This window comes from Tachypleus tridentatus, chromosome 5 (genome assembly GCF_004210375.1).
Source record: "Tachypleus tridentatus isolate NWPU-2018 chromosome 5, ASM421037v1, whole genome shotgun sequence".
NCBI classification, from domain to species: Eukaryota; Metazoa; Arthropoda; class Merostomata; order Xiphosura; family Limulidae; genus Tachypleus; species Tachypleus tridentatus.
In genome coordinates this window covers 34090399-34107165 of record NC_134829.1, presented here as the reverse complement: position 1 = coordinate 34107165, position 16767 = coordinate 34090399, and the positions used below count along the sequence as shown (strand labels likewise).

The 16767-nt window shown below is 34.4% G+C and overlaps 1 protein-coding gene across 2 annotated transcripts in view; it reads right to left on the bottom strand.

The window, feature by feature from the left end:
• The window catches only part of LOC143250900 (uncharacterized), a 30846-nt gene extending 26223 nt beyond the window's left edge, over window positions 1-4623 (bottom strand). The window contains exon 1 of one of the 2 annotated variants that reach the window (XM_076502069.1): window positions 4437-4623. The gene's annotated coding sequence lies outside the window, so the exon portion shown is untranslated. Of the gene's footprint in view, window positions 1-3623; window positions 4090-4436 lie in introns of those variants that run through there. The other variant, XM_076502070.1, reaches the window with a different exon arrangement.
• Between the last annotated feature and the right edge of the window lie 12144 nt (window positions 4624-16767).

Here is a 16767-nt window from a genome sequence, read left to right as displayed (position 1 = left end):
AATGCCCCTGGATAATAACAAGTCATTGTTTGGCACACAGATTACAGTTGGCAACTGAAAAAGCAGCAAACTAGGTGCCATACCTTGTGAAGTACATTTCAGTTTTGAACCAGTTTACAAAAAGCCTGAAATATTCTCCCAAGTTGTGTTGGGTTCTGGAAGAGAGCAAAGCATTGCATGGAGAGAAAAGCCACAAAATCAAGCAAGTGTTCTTCACACGACGGCTCTCTTTTAATAATTCCGTCCAAGCACTAGTCAACTGTATTGCATCTGTGATAAGCAGCCTGCAGGTTGTACAAATGGAACGTGGTACTCCAGTCCGAGCCTTGCTACGTGGTCTGGTCAAGCAAATGTCATGTTACAGCTTTGTCATGATGACATTTTTTGGCTGACGCTGTTGGCATTCTTGGACTTTTATCAAGATCTCTACAGAGAGCTGATTTATCTTATGATGAGGCTAAAACAATTATTGATGGGTCAATTCTGTCAATTCAGTCACTGGTACACATCCCTGGTCCTTACACACAGACTGCACTGAAGGAACTCCCACAAGCTCCTGATGCCAGTGGTTACACTTCTTACAGAGCCCATGACAAAGATATTGATAAACAACATGAAAGTACAGATCGGTTGCTGAGTCATTTGTTGAAGAGGTGGTCACAAGACTACAAGTAGCACTCCCAGACACTAACATCATGTCATGTTTTTTTTCAATATTTAGCCCATGTCACAGCAGAGCAGTATCTGAAGAGGATGATCTGAAGAAACTCATCCAGTACTTCTCTCCTTTCATCAATGAAGATGAGGCACTGACTGAATGGCTGCTACTAAGGAACATAATGAAACAGGATGTTCACAAAAACAGAAACATGAAGAGCTTCTACATCCACCAGACCCGTCAAACTTTTCCAAATCTGTCTCAGCTTGCAGCAATTGAATTAATTATTCCAGTTACGTCTCTTCACTGTGAGCGGGGAATTAGCAGGTACAACAGCATCAAAACAGATGCCAGGAGCAGTCTGTCTGTGGCCAAGACAGAAATGTCACTGAAATTAGCCATGGAGTCCAAACCTTTAGATCATTTTAACTTCAACTCTGCATTCAGATACTGGGTCACTCACAAAAACAGACGTGAGTACCATTCTCTGTTGAGGAAATGTGCTTCAGAACCTCAGGTGTCAACTTCTACCACATCTGTTGAGAATGATTTGGCTGAAGAGCTGCCATTGGATTTATCTACTTACTAGTCATGCTACTGTATTCTAGTTTTAAGTCATTTTTTGTTTCTGTGTTATTTTGAGAAATGTATCTCTATTTTCCTCTTTATCATGTTTATTTTGTTAGTTTTATTTTTTTTGGCAGGGAAGATTGCCAGGGAATAAAAAAATAGTACAAAACTTAATGTCTTGTAGATTTTCACATAATTACAACTATTTTTTACTGGATAGAATTGATGCATATTAAAAGTCATGCACCACACAGTTTTTGCGACCTAAAATTGTGGCTAAACAACTGTCACTGTGGCTAAAAGAAAATTACTTTGTTTAGCCACAATGGCTAAGAGAGCTATTTTTCTAGTAGAAGCCCAGATACAGCAAACTGCTCCAAATAACTCACTACACAGAGTTAAATTTGCTGAATGTCTTGATCTAACCATTCCCCATACACCTAACAGGCTTGTCAAACTTTTATCTACTTAACTTTAAGATTCAACATTAAATAAGTTTCCCCTAAAATAAATAATAGCAGCATCAAGTATAATAATGCGATTCAGCTATCACTATGAAACAGAATCTTAAGTTTGTAACTTCGAGTTTATTGCTGAAATATAAGTAAACTTACAAGTTAGATTATGTTTAGAGTTAATTCAGAATACCTTAGGACAAGCATGTCAGTGTATCTTTACAAGTTAAGTAATTTCTAATTTTCAGAGTCTTGAGTCTATCATTTATTATAAACATTGTACAGTAAAAGCTTTAGTTATTGGCATCTGCTAGATTTGGACAGTGCTGGATAGGAAAAAATTCTAGGTACAAAAGCATTTCCTTTACAATATTTTTGGGAAAACTTTTAACACCTCACCAGCATTCTAAAGTACTGTATTCCCATATCATCTAGAACAATAAAAGTTTCAAATTTTAAAAGTTAAAGTAAAAAAAACTTAAACTGTATACAAATCTTTTCCCTTGCATTTACAAATGTTTAGTTTCTTAATGCAATGTTAGTACAACTTGCTTAAATTTCACTTCTGGTCTTTAAGAAGGATTCTCCATTGATTTTGTGATGGAATTAAAAGCCATAATTTCAGGAAATAGAAAATATTTACAGATAAAAGTAAGCAAAATGTATATAACAATATAGATAGCTAAAAACTAAAGCAGACATCTATTGGTGGGGAAAATACAAACAAAATCACAGCAATACCACAAAGCTAAAATGAGCACACATATTTAGATACTGAAATTTCCAGTTAAAAAAGCTTTCTGGAAGTGAAGATACTATGCAACAAAACTTTTACTGTAAATAAAATATTTTTAGTTTCTGCCTTAATTATCGTGTTATGTTGCCATCACATTTATAAGTGACTATCTGTATGTTCTCTGAAGCAAATGTATTTATCAGACACTACTGAATGTTCTATGACTTCTATTCATTTATTTTACCTACATAGAACATTCATAGATATTATATGGCAGCATATTTTTATACCATGCATATTATACACTGAGTACTTAAATCTTTCATATTTCACATACTCAGGATTTACACAAATATCTTGAGATTCCTCATTGAGTTAAAACCTGTATAACAGGGTTACTGAAATATAATGGAGTATCCTAGCAATAACATTAAAAAAAAACTTACATAAGATTGTTTGTTATTTTTAACTTATACATATATGTCTACATTCCAGGGCTCGAATATGTTCTTTCTACTACATATAAAACACTCATAAACATATTAACCGACAATTTTGCGTCTTGTCATGTTGCACATGGATTGTCTCATTTTAATGGATGATCAGAAAAAAACAGCTTTTCCCAATACTGTATGAGCTACCTTAAAGTAAAATTATTAACTTGATGGCTAGTTCTTATCTTCCTCACTTTATTACAGAACTTATAACAGATATGTGTTTAAAGTTTCTCATCAACTGTAAAATTTAAATAGTTTTATATTCATCCCTTCCTTACTTAAATTTTACCTACAATTTTTTAAGGTTATTAATCCTAAGATACACTGTCATACTGAATAGTATATGTTAAACTGTGAAATTTGTATACACAGACAATTTCTGTCATGACTTAAAGGTTACAACTAGAAATTACAATGGACTATAAAATATTTTTAAGGCTTGTATATTTATATATATATAAATAGGGAGACTTGCTTCAATTTGCTTTATTTTTTCATACGTTTTAGTTTTAATATCTATGACAATGTATGTTTGTCTTTGTTTGTGAAATACAATGACTCATGTTCAAATATTAGTTTGCAAGTTTCCTACATAACCTGTTTACACTTCATCTAAAGTGATAGTATAGATATCAAGTTAGTATCTTCAAACGTGGTGCCTTGATTTCATAATACATCACATCTAAATACAAGAAACAATGCATTACCCAAACATATACGTATTATAAAGTATATCAAACTCAAAGCAAGCAGATATCATCAAATGGATATACACTCCACAGTTTCCAGTCAAGAAAATGTCTAAACACTGCCCTTCAGTATCACTGCAAAGTGCACGTACAGTGAAAGGCCCTTTTGTTGTCATTTGCACTTGTACACTGATCTAGTGGTGATACTGGTACAGATTAATTACCCGTCAACGATACGGCACAACTGTCGTCTGTTCACCAAAGTTAAGTCAATTTGAAACAACTGCAGTCAATAGCGAGATAAATTCAATGTCATTAAATATATGTTAGAACATATTGCAAAGTCACTAACCATTTAATAAGTACTATATTCAACGAGTTACACTGCAATATATAGTTATTAATTTCTGCAAATAGTACTATCACGCCCCACTCATGGTGAGTGAACCAAACATGACACACCCTGTACTTGCGAGTTAAGACCTCGTTTTCATCTCGCGCTGTTCTGTTTTCGCTAAGCCAAATAGGCGAACGTCTTCCTCGAAAATTTAATTTATTTGATTAAGTTTGGAAGGTTCACATTATAATATCTCGTATAAGTAGGCAACAACTGAACACTTGAAAATCATATCAAGATTAAATCACGTTAAAAGTAAACTAATTAGCAAATCGCTAACGGTTAACCGAAAACGATACTAGTATTATTAAATATTATAGTGTTAACTACATACGAAAGGCGAAATTAACGAGAAAAGACCCCATACAATTTTGATAATATCGGCAATCTTATACAACACAAAATGTAGGAAAAGCTATTTATAGCAAGCTTACCTTTCCAAATAATAACAATAAAGGAAATCACGAAGGTCAAATAAAACAAAGCTAAAGTATTGGAAGCACAAGAGCTGTATTCTCCTGTCGTTGCCTGAAGTTCTCAGTACGCCGTAGCAGTTTAATAATTTGACAAGTGACTGACTGTAAATCAAACGCGTTCGGCGTCTCCAAAAGTGAGAGCGATGATGACATGGACATAAATATATTTTCATGATTAACCGTTAAACCACTGCTTCAAATTAATTTCAATATAACAATCTCACATAGTTGAAGAAATCGTATGGGTATTTATTCCAATACACAAAAATTCTGTTTAGAGCTGTGTTACCTTATAATAAAAACAAAGAAAAAAAAAGATTTGCACACATTACAAATGTATGAAGCTAGTATATCATCACTTTTAAATGAAAGTACCTTAAGAAAAGACTGAGCGAAGTATTAGATTTTCAGCAATTTTATGGACTTTAGTTGAACAATTTCCTATGTTATAAATTACAAGTACAGTGTTTCAGCGTTATATAAAACTTGTTAGTAGTTTCTTGAAGAAGGTGTGAAGGCATTTACTTTTTCAATAACAGTGAACTTGAAAAAGCTTGCATCACAGACGAATAATTACCTTGAATTATAAAACATATATAAAATATTTATGATAAGGACTATAAATAACAATACAGAAAATAAGAAGAATAGGATGACAGTTGATATATTCGATATACAGTGAATCGTTATTTGTGGGTTATACTGCCTCACCCTCAGTGTTCTTAGGAAACAACAAGGATGGCTTTTACAAATTCTTATTAATCTGACTACCTTGACTATAAAGTGCGTTTCAGAGAATTAATTGTTGCTAATTAGTTTTGGTAGTAATACATACGAAATCATTTTACTTTGTTGCTAGATATCTTAGATTTTCTACTTACCGAGAAAGAACACACACTAATTTTTAATCTCTTGACTCTTAGATTTAAGAGGAATCGTGTAATGTTTCACAAAGGAAGTAGTACCATATTCATTGAATTATATGAAGGTTTAATCATAGCACTTAAACTAATGGACACGATGCAGCATGTTTTCAACGTTTCTTAGTGTTAAAACTATTTATTATTTTGATGAGGTAAATAACAATAATCCTCACCTACGCAGTTTTCATGATCTATCATTGATCCTTTTATTTATACACAATTGTGTTCTTATCTTAAAATACAAATAAAGACAACTTTAGCGACAAATATTACCTCATAACTCCAGCAAAACCGTCCTAAAACATGAAGTTGTACTCTACTACTAATTTGCCTCAATTCACGAGCTGTATACAAGCTCAAGTATAACATAAAAAAAAAAGTGGCATCATAAAGTTTTAAAAAATTGGAGTGTGGAACAGATAGAAAAACAAGCTTGTTTGTTTTTTTATCATCAATGTTGCGTATTTAATACATTTAAGGAAACATTTTAGAGTATTTAAAACTATATATAGTTTTGTTTATTGCACTAAATATAATTTAAACAAAAAAAAGCTGCATCAACTAAAAAGATCCCAGGGTACAAGCTAAAATGTGTAATTATAAAACGTACCCTAAGTTTTGGAGGTGACTCCAGAAGTAAGACCTACATAGCGGTGAGGATAACCTCCATTCGCCATAAGAAATAAAGAATAGCAATATATTGTTTGTTTTGTTTGTCATTTGAATTTCGCGCAAAGTTACACGAAAGCTATCTGCGCTAGCCGTCCCTAATTTAACAGTGTAAGACTAGAGGGAAGGCAGCTAGTCATCAGAACCCACCGCCGACTCTTGGGCTACTCTTTTACCAACGAATAATGGGATTGACCGTCACATCATAACGCCCCCATCATGCCCCATGGCTGAAAGGGCGAGCATGTTTGGTGCGACGGGGCTTAGCAATAGATATAGAATTAAAAATTAGGAAAGCGAGATATGGGTGCTCAAGTCCACAAAGTCCCGCATCCATATCACCCTTTACTGCCTGCTGACAGTTGTGGGAAGGTGACTGCTCTCCCAAGTAAAGAATTAATTAAAATGAAAAATAAAGAAATAAAGTGTTAGCGCCTGCAAGGTAAATTCCAGAAGGCATCGTATTTATTTATTTTTAAAAAAATATATTAATCCAATAACTTTTATCTGCTGAATAATTTCACTTCCTATTCGGAAATACGTCCATTTCTCAAAACATTGTATTTTAATGAAAACAGAAATTTAGTAACAATGAACTTGTTCTTCGAGCAAGGAAGCACATTATACTAGCATCATAACAGGTAAGCAAGTAACGATTTAAAGGCATAAATAATAATTTTATTCATGGTTGAACATACAGCTTTTTTCGACAGAGCATTGGTGTCTCTTGATCAAGTATGGTCAGTATTAAACAATACAAGGTTTATATATCGTACTGCTTAGTACTGATCATACCTGAAGAAGACAGACCAAGGTTCTGACGAAACGTTTAGTACATTTCATTACCAATAATATTCTTTCTTATGTTTATAGATCGTTGCTTGTCTACCTGTTATAAAGAAACTTACTATTTCTTATTACGTTCCCTGGTGGGACAGTGATAAGTTTTTGGATTTACAACGCTAAAGTCAGGGATTCGATTCTCCTCGGTGAATACAGTAGATATTTCGAGGTACTTTCGTTATAACAAAACTCACACATAGCTTATTAAGGCAGCAAATAAATGTCATCTACACAGTTTCTGTGTGTTGAAGTGCACAATTGTCTTTAGGACAGGACGGAGCTGTATCTTGTTTAACCAGATTACACTGGATTGTAATAAAACGTTTAAATAATCTGTGCACATAAGTTTATCTGATAAAATTAAAAAGCAATTAATTGCTTAGAAAAAAGCTTTTGTGTGAAAACAGAGTCTGCAATAGTAGATCCGTATCTCCTCAGTCCATGATCAGGTTCGTCAACAAGAAAGAATCAAATACATAAAATGTACAAAACAACAATCTTAATTAACAAAAATTAGCAGAGACACACACACTAAAGGACTGTAGAATGCCGTTATATTACGTATTTGTTACCTTCTTTTGTTAACATAGGAATTTTTAAAATTAATTTTTGTCTTATTCCTTTAAATTTTCACATAAACACATGGTCCAAAACCGTTGATTTGTGCAAAATAGGTCAACGACAGCAACGTGTTTCATTGGCCGATTAGATATATCTACAGATTACAGTCTTAACTGTGTTGTTTCAGAACGACCAATCGCAAGATAATATTGGTAAATTCGAAGCTCACAGAATCTCAATCAAAGACTGAGTCAAAACAATCAATTTAAAATCCAATCTAAATCTACCTAATAAGAGAAAGCCTGAGTTTATGCAAGGAAAAACGTCTGGATCTCCACGTCACTCATCTTTTTTATGTAACGAAGAACCACTCACGTTCAAACATAGGGAGAAAGGGAAGTCCAGCCATTGAACAATCTGCTTATAGAAAAGACAGCTGGAGTCATAGCTATTTTTCCTGCAAGAAAACATCATATTGGTTGATTGAGGCTCGTGTCAGCTAAAGAAACGTTATGTTGCTTGCTTAAGGAATCCTCTACATTCAGACTAATCTACAATGAAATATATATTTTACAAATATTAACTAAGAAGGTAGAAAACTTGTGGTACCATGTTATTCTACAGGTATAAGCAACAATATATAATTTGTATGGAAGCGCACAACTACATTCCATACATCAAAAAAAGCAAACAAATCGCGAAAAATACCGATAATATATATTTATAAGGACTAGTGTTTAGTGTTTTCTTATAGCAAAGCCACATCGGGCTATCTGCTTAACCCACCGAGAGGAATTAAACCCCTGATTTTAGCATTGTAAATCAGTAGACTTACCACTGTACTAGCAGGTGGCTATTTATAAGAGGATATACATTTATTGCTGTCAAATGTTTTACAATAAATGTATACATGTTTAAGAAAATGTTATTAAAATGATATCAGCCATATTTATACCACATTTAAGGGTTAAAATGTTTATATAAAATTGTTATCTTTAAAATATTTACATAGAAATGTTATCATAAGCATTTTAATCGAATATTGAAAGGTCACACGATCATCAGCCAATGTGAATGTAAGCTGACCAAAACATTTTTCAACTTTTCCAAACTTTGTTTTTGAAAATCAGGTCTAGTTACATTGATAGAAGACCCTATGTTACAACCACCCCTACTATCCAAAAATATTTTATTTCTTATTATGGTCTTTGCCACAATAACCAAATGAAGTTAAACTATGAATTAAAAGCCAGTTAATAAACTACAGTTAAACTGAGAATGAATAAAGATCTTGTTTGTTTGTTCGGTCATGGTCAGGTGGTTAGGACGCTCGACTCGCAGTCTGAAGGTTGCTGGATTGAATCTCGTCATACCAAAAATTCCCGTTCTCTCAGTCGTAGGGTATTATAGTGTGACGGTCGATCATACTATTCGTTTGTAAAAGAGTAGCCCCAGGGTTCGTGGTAGGTGGTGATATAGCTGCCTTCCCTCTAGTCTTACACTGCTAAATTAGGGGTAGATAGTGCAGATAGCCTTTGTGTAGCTTTGCGCGAAATTAAAAACAAACAAACTCTTGTACTTTCATTATTGTTGGTGTTCCATACTATTCTTCGCACAAATACTCGAGAACCAATGCTTTAACAACAATTAAATACATAATACGATCTGTACGACATCAGTGTACTTGAATATCACATGCTAAGTTACCAATTTACATTTTAATAACATGATTAAAAGGTATGTTTGTTACAGAGTTGATTTGAATGTATTTCTTTTCTTTTTTCTCTTTTTGTAAAGTCTGTAAAAACATTATCATCATGATAAATCACACTGTAGTCTGTATAACTTATAGTAAAGGGGAGAATATTTTGTTCAAGATCCAAAGGTAAGACAAAAACTAGCTCCAATACTCTTTTAGACCAAGAGCTTTTACTAACTATTGTGAAACCATGTATACATTTACGACCTATTCTTGAAACCAAACATTTTTTAAGCAGCTAAGGGAGAATGTGGACTGCTTTTAGGTGACCTCGATTGATTACTTTCCACGTGTAGAAGTACAAGAACAACAAAGGTAAAGATGATCATTCTACACCTCATAAGACAATGGTGGTCTCAATGAGAGTCAAAAGAACTCAAAAACTTATCCATGCAGTGCTGATTTAATTCACCCAAAACTTCCGAGAATAAAACAGATAACTTTTACTATCTTTGTTTTCTTGCTTTAAGTAGTTCTTTAGAAATAGAAAAAAATACCGTTTCACTCAGCACTGGATATAACAGTGATACAAATTGTGGACAAAGTACAGTATAAAATGCCATGACATATCAATTGCAGCAGGAAGTATTTTGTCAAGATCCAATAGTTTCTTGATGTGGTAAGGTGTTTCCCCAGCCAATAAGGCGTACTAATGTTACTTCAGTGCTGTTTCTGTCAGGTGATGACGATGTATCTATCCCCATTCATTGCAGCATTTGGCTCTATACTTCTTAAGTGGAAGTTGTATTCACCATGTTTTACACATCTCCAGACTTTTCAAGGAGGATGAAGGCATTTCCAAATACTAACAGCCTTTTAGACACACAATGATAAATAAATGGTAGTAGGTAATTTATAATTTTATATATTTAGTAATAGCGATGATGTGACGTCAACCTGAAGATGACCTAAGAAGGTCAAATCATTGTTCTATACTTTATTTTAATTAAAGTGTTAATACCCATACCAGTCGTATTGAGAATACATTTTTACTTCAAATGATTTTCTCGTCATCACGAGAAGTAAAAGTAGTTGCAACCAGACGGGTGGAAACAAAGGAGTGTGTGTGTGTGTGTGTTTTCTTATAGCAAAGCCACATCGGGCTATCTGCTGAGCCCACCGAGGGGAATCGAACCCCTGATTTTAGCGTTGGAAATCCGTAGACATACCGCTGTACTAGCGGGGGGGGCGGAAACAAAGGAAGACTAAAACGAAAAGAGAAGTTCAGTATATATATAAAGTTAGAAAACGTTAAGGTGAACCATCGTAGGAATAAAAGGCCTAATGGTTAATATGTTAGAGTGAGATTAATAATTTGAAGGAGATAAACAGAGTAACCTATCTAATCAATAGGTCTTCTAAGCTAATTGAACCCACCTGAATGGCCTTTTACAAAAAGCAGATGAGCATTTGGAACCAAGAAAAAGCAGACAATTATCAGAAGTAGAGGATACAACTGCGATAACTCACGTGACAGCGTAAGTGAATTATATACGAATACTATTGCGATTAAAGTAGAGAAAAAATAGTCCGGCTTATCAACAGAATTCTAAAGCAATTTAATTGGTCTAATAGTACTTTTGACGAGAAAGGAAATACTATACACTTTTTAAGATATGACTGTGATCTTTATAGTACAGATAATTTTATATATACGTTTAACTTATTTCTAATATAAATATTATTTTAAAAAATAAGTATATTGCGTGTTGTTCGTTTATTTTCGAATTTATTGCGAAAAAGTCACAGATACCTACTCTGGAAAGATCCTTAGCCCAACACATCCGTGTACTTACTCCAGGGCGTATAGGTTGAATAACAGATTAATTCTGATTATAGAACACTTTGTTGTGTGATATCAACTCAGATGATAATGATGAAGAAACTGGCAGTATGTAGCTGGCCGTTCTTGAGAGCTTGGACGAAGAAACAACAGTGGTGGCGCAGCTCATCTGCTTTGGTGACGAGAACTATAACTCTTGAGGTAGCCAAATGCCTCCTCATCTAATTAGTGACACGCATGAAAGGATTAACGAGATTCCCACTGTCCCTATCTACCATCTAGTGAAACCACAGCCAAAGAAAGTGTGTAAGACTAGAGGGAAGGCAGCTAGTCATCACCACCCACCACCAACGCTTTTACCAACGAATTGGTAATGTGACGGATTGACCGTCACATTATAACGCCCCCATAGCTCAAAGGGCGAGCATGTTTGATGGGACGGGGATTCGAATCCGCGACCCTCGGATTACGAGTCGAGTGCCTTAGTCACCTGGCCATGCAGGACCAAACTTACTTGGACCTGTTTATCTATCATCTCCTCCTAAAGCGAGGTCATAATCATTACGTAGGGTGGTACAATTTGATATGAATAGGAAGTTTATCTTTCTTAAATAGATGTATTGAGTATTATCACTAATTTACGTAAAATAAGAACTGTGTAATAATTAACTGAGACTTTATCTGACTTAAGAGTATGGTATATTAATTATTTTCACTTTTATCTTTGTCTGGTGTAAATTTATTTTCTACTTGTTACTTTGCCCCAGCATCTAGTTAAAATCCTGATGTGAAACAGAAATTAGCTAGTGAACTGAATGTTACATAACATAAGAAAATAATTTGTTTTGTTTATACACTTGTGCATGCTGTCCGTATTTAACCATTAAAATAAACATCAATCTCGCTTTGCTAGTCCACTAGATAAAGAAGTGGATTAAACCATGGAAAGGCTAGTGCTGCCGGTAAGGGCCTAAAATGGTCAGTATTAAATTGTTTGAAAATCTGCAAAAATGTGGTGACTAATAAGTTGATAACTTATGGCGAGTTATATATAATATATTATTTCTATCGTGCATAATTTCTATTAAGCTAGGCCAGGTGTGGTCTAAAGGCATGTGGGGCAGTAGATTTGAGGACTAGCTATTTGCGTCCTGTTACTGCATATAAATAAAATTGTGCTCTGCATTTCCAGGCTACTGGTGTATTACAAGACTGATGGTTACATTCTACGTTAAAGCAGCCCAAGACTTGTTCGTATTTTTGACTACTTGATTTCCCTCCTCTAGTCTGTTAGTTTCAAATTATGGATAGTTAATACTTATAGCCATTTGTAGCACGAACTTTTTAACGTGTCCTTCAGGAGATAAGGGGTGTCTTTGCAATACAGTTTGTCGAATATTAAAAGTAAGTTCAATCCGAAAACTCCCAAAGAGGAAGATTTTCTACGTACCATTTCGAGTCAACTTTGAGACAAGTTTTCCTTTGTTAATTCATAATTTCTTAAAGTGAAATACAGTATCCTCAATTCTCCATACTAGCTAGTACTAAGGTCTACCTGCTGGAAGTAAATTCTGTATATATATCAACAAACCTACATTATCAACATCATTAAATAAGCAAGTGCCAATATTTTATACTTCACCTATTACCTTTCTATGTTTAGCTTTCAACTGAGATGCAAATAGTTTCACTTGCCATTCGGTAGGGAAGGTCCAAGCATCATCAGCAGTAAGATGAGCAGACAGGAACAGTCTGATAGCAGCTACACACATAATATTGTATTTGGCTTGCTGAACAATATCAACCAAAGTGGTTCTAAAGGGTTCCTGAATATCTTTGTATGTCATTTGGAGATTTCCACGTTTCTCGTGCTTGGTTGATGAGCTCGTGATGCACTGATGGATTTCAGTCATCTTACCATTTCAAATAATTTTTTGCAGTCCCAAAACTAAAAGAGTGAGGGAAATGCCTTCTTTTTAACAAATAAAAATTTTCAACATATTTCAGTTCAAATTAAGGAAACCTTGACTAAATAGTTTGTTTTCTTTCAACAAAAATGTAAAAAACTGGATCCTGTTAAACAGTCTATTAAGATGGAAGCCATTATATGTGTGGATCTATATGTTAATCATGGCATATGCTCTGTATTAATTACTTTTAAAATGTTGACAAATTTAAATATATGTATTAATTGTTTGTTTTTTGAATTTCGAGCAAAGCTACACGAGAGCTACATGCGCTAGCCGTCCCTAATTTAGCAGTGTAATACTAGAAGGAAGACTTGTTTGTTTTTTGAATTTCGCACAAAGCTACTCGAGGGCTATCTGTGCTAGCCGTCCCTAATTTAGCAGTGTAAGACTAGAGGGAAGGCAACTAGTCATCACCACCCACCGCCAACTCTTGGGCTACTCTTTCACCAACGAATAGTGGGATTGACTGTAATATTATAACGCGCCTTAACACTTGGGCCTAGAGGGAAGGCAGCTAGTCAGGGCGAGCATGTTTGGCGCGACGGGGATTCGAACGCACGACCCTCAGATTACGGGTCGAACACCTTAACTCACCTGGCCATACCAGGCATAAGTATTCATAAAAATTATATGTCTTATGAAAATATACTATGACAATTACATCATCATGTTTAATTATAGGTGCCATATAGTAGAACGGGTAGGCAAAATATCAGTACTAATGCATGGCACGATATATATTTAAAACAAATCAGGTTTGTGTCTAATCTGCTCACATGCATCACTCTCGTTATTGGAATCAGCTAGCCACATTAAGTAGATGCTACAAGTATGTATCTTGGTAATAATAGAAGTATCGATTTCACAAAACAGTACCGCAGCGTCCTATTGTCCTTGGCGACTCTTAACAATATCAGCTACATACCAGTAGACCTATAGACAGAAGATCTTTGATGTGGAATTCTGATTGCAGTTGGTTCGTAATAAATTATTTTCAAGACGAACTGCCAATGCTTAACGGGCATTCCTGTGTATATAACTTCACTTGCTTACGATGAAAAATGCCAAAAAGTAGCCTTTGAAACGTTTATAGAATTTAATTCATCTTGCCTAGCAATTTCTATACAGATTATGTACCTTCCAAATTATTTGGGCCTGGCATGGCTAGGTGGTTAAGGCATTCGACTCGCAACCCGAGAGTCGTGGGTTCGAATCTCCGTCATAACAAACATGCTCGCCCTTTAAGCTGTGGGGGCGTTATAATGTGACAATCAATCCCACTAATCCTTGGTAAAAGAGCAGCCCAAGAGTTGGCAGTGGGTGATGATGACTAGCTGCCTTCCCTCTAATCTTACACTGCTAATTTAGGGACAGCTAGCGCAGATAGCCCTCATGTAGCTTTGCACGAAATTTCAAACAAACCAAACCAAATTTTGTGAGACCTAGTCATTTGTAAAACACAATTTATAAATTTTACAATCTAACATTTCCACGTGCACATTTCCTGTGGGTGGCAATTTCATATCCTACAAAAAATCATTCCAAATCAGATAATACCATTCCCTCTATATCTGATCTGTTGGACCAAGAGAAAAAAAATCCTCACAATCTCTTTAGTTACTGCCCTTATTCTGTAATGACAGTTATGAGTCTAGTTTTCTTGATTGTAATTACACAACATACTGTTCTCGCTGCACTTCATTAACACAGAATTTGCCAAAATGTTTTTTTCTTTATTCCCTTCCTTTAGTACCTTATATGATAGGCTAAACATTAGCTTTGCTATTCCTCCAGTAGGTCTGTACACACAAGACTTCCAATTTCAGATGAAATATTTCCTCAAAATTTATATTTAACTACTGTTGATTTACTAATTCTTGTTGCACGTGTTTTTATTCCCAAACTTAATAACTGATATTTTATAAAGAACTGATATATGTAGTGTTTCAACTGAGACTTCATGTGTTGCATGCCCAGCCAACCTAATGTGACATAAAGGCCTTATTAGCAGCAACATGCAAAGTGGATATTGAAGATCTTACGAAAGCTTGGTTTGTTTTGAAAAGGACTGCAAAAAACTTAGTTGCTTAGGGCAAACAATATAACTTGTGTAGCAGAAAAATAAAGTTTGATTATGGATGTTTTAGAATATCTAAAGCTTAACAGATGGTTTTGCTGATTATGGAAAATCATTATAGATTTTATGCTCAGTTTCACTGCTTATACAGTAACAAGTAAAATCAAACTATCTAAGCATGCACGCACGCACACACACACACACACACACATATATATATATATATATATTTGTATATGCATAATTATATGGATTACTTATGGGACTGTTTACTTTGGTAAAACCTGTATCAATGTATTTCAATATCAATGCAGTTGGTATGGGTATTAACAGCCACAAGAGGGCTATCTCTTCCCAATTTAGTAGTCATCGGCATCTATTCTTCTATTAGTGAATAATGGGATTGATTGTCACATTATAATGCCACCATGGTTAAAAAGGCAAGCATATTTGATGAAAGAGGGAGTCAAACATCATATTGCAAGTCAAATGCTCTAACCACCTGATCATGCCAGGTCTACTATTACTTTCTTACTGGAAATCAGTTTATGGCCAGTAAAGAAGTTGTTCAAAATTATCAGTGTTATTGTTAAATCAACGTTCACAAACAGTTCTGATCTAATCTACTAAAGATATTTTTTATTGCTCAGCAGAAGAACTGAATCAATAATTACAAGTATGTAAAATAAGGATGTGTGATAAATGGACATCCTCCCATTTCTTCACTTTTCCCCCAAATTTTCAGTACACACAAGTTACTTAGTATAACAGGTCAAGTCATTCTTTGAGAAACAAACTTCCACTATTTCAAGTTAGAAATTAACATGTCATATGGGCAGCACATACACACCTTAGCATGTATAGCATTATTGCTTTATATATAATATTAATGTTTTCTGAATTTGAAACAAGCTTCTTTTCTTAGAGATCTTTCCAGCAAAAACAGAATAACATACACTTGTTTACCTTTAAGGTATAAATAGTTTCAATGTGTTTTCATTGCATCTAATTTCTTTCTTTGCTTCAAAATCAGTAAAGGTCAAAGAATACAGGTTCACCCCATAATGCATTTTCTATCAAAGCCTCTAATTATTCTGTTGTTCTTACCAGATTACTCTTAAAGGGAAAATAAGTGCACATGATAATGTCACAGATGTGTGCATGTCAACTTCCAGTATCACCTCAAAGCTTTTGGAAATTAGAAGGTTGAGTTATTTAGCTTTAAAAAAATATACGCTCCTTTTAATAATATACTGAGCTAGTATCTATACTGAAGTATAATTTAGGCATAGCATCACATAAAGGTAATTACAAATAGTTTATACATGCACAAAACATTTTCCTTGGGATGACCATTTTAGAATTGCTACCAATACAATATTTTAATAGTCAACAGGTATGCATAAGTAAAGATATTTTGTTCGATAAAGCAACACAAACATACTAGAGAGGTTACTAATTCTTTAGTTCCCTTTAGTCAGGTCCCACTGGTATTAGTACACAGTGGTACATATTTGCATCAAAACAAGGTGTCAGTTGTTATTATTCACTATTTAATAGTGCGTAATCCCAAGTTTTAAGTGCAAAATTATTCTTTATACAATTCATTATCACCAAATGGTTTTGTTTCTATTGTTCATGATTTAACAATTAAAAAGTTTCTGTTTGCTTAGAAAATGACAACACAGGTATCACACACAACAG